The following is an 844-nucleotide window of genomic DNA, read 5'->3' as shown; positions in this document are numbered from 1 at the left end:
CCTGTTTTCACCTCATTCATTATGCTGATGACTTCAGATCTGTTAATTGCAGCATTAAGCTCATTTTATTGCCGTCAACAGACTTAAGCAAATGACACAATCAGTTATAGTGGCATTACAAGATATAGACAAGTACAATGGCATTTATTTAATTAATCTGTGATAAACTATGTTAAAACTAAAACATACAAAAAAAATGTTTTCAGTTAAACTCAACTGGCAGTATATTTGTACCTTGTAAAATAAAAAGAGATATAAGTTGTGAATCAGTCTTTGTGGTTTTGTGGTTAATTAACTTAATTGTTACTTCACTAGATGGGTAGATGCATTAATATTTAAAATGTGTAAATTAATGTAAAATTGTAAAATAGCTTTTTTATCTTTAATTTTGGCAGATCTGCTCCTCCTCCAGGGAAGCTCCTCCCACAACAATCACACCTTCAGTGAAGCTCCTCCCACAACAATCACACCTTCAGTGAAGCTCCTCCCACAACAATCACACCTTCAGTGAAGCTCCTCACACTGCAGTTCATCAATAAATGCTGGAATATTCCCATCAGTCTACAAGTGAAGACGAGCATCAAAGCATCAGGAAGAAGTGAAATCTGCAGAGACAGAGTTTATTGAAGGACAGAGAGAACATGAGAGATCCAGAACCCTGCAGAATGAAACACACTGAAGAACAAACAGGTTGGTGTTTATTCTTGAAGCTTTTGTGATGAGTTTGAAGAACATTTAAAGTTATCAGCAGTTCATCAGATTTAGTGTTTACAGTAGAAAAATACTTTAAGTTTTAAAGAAATAAATAATATAGGGGAGAGTTTCAATTTTCAGGGTACAAAAT

The 844-nt window shown here is 34.4% G+C and overlaps 1 long non-coding RNA gene across 1 annotated transcript in view; it reads left to right on the top strand.

Annotated features, from left to right (window-relative positions):
• The first annotated feature begins 501 nt into the window (after positions 1–501).
• LOC107579433 (uncharacterized) overlaps positions 502–844 on the top strand; it is a 1343-nt gene continuing 1000 nt past the window's right edge. Inside the window, exon 1 of the long non-coding RNA XR_001608475.1 lies at positions 502–690. This is a non-coding gene — a long non-coding RNA (uncharacterized lncRNA). The remainder of the gene's footprint in view (positions 691–844) is intronic.

The sequence above is a fragment of the Sinocyclocheilus grahami genome, unplaced genomic scaffold (assembly GCF_001515645.1).
Source record: "Sinocyclocheilus grahami isolate Dianchi unplaced genomic scaffold, SAMN03320097.WGS_v1.1 scaffold17336.1, whole genome shotgun sequence".
Taxonomy (NCBI): domain Eukaryota; kingdom Metazoa; phylum Chordata; class Actinopteri; order Cypriniformes; family Cyprinidae; genus Sinocyclocheilus; species Sinocyclocheilus grahami.
The sequence above is the reverse complement of the archived record's forward strand: the minus strand, read 5'-3'. Positions and strand labels throughout refer to the sequence as shown.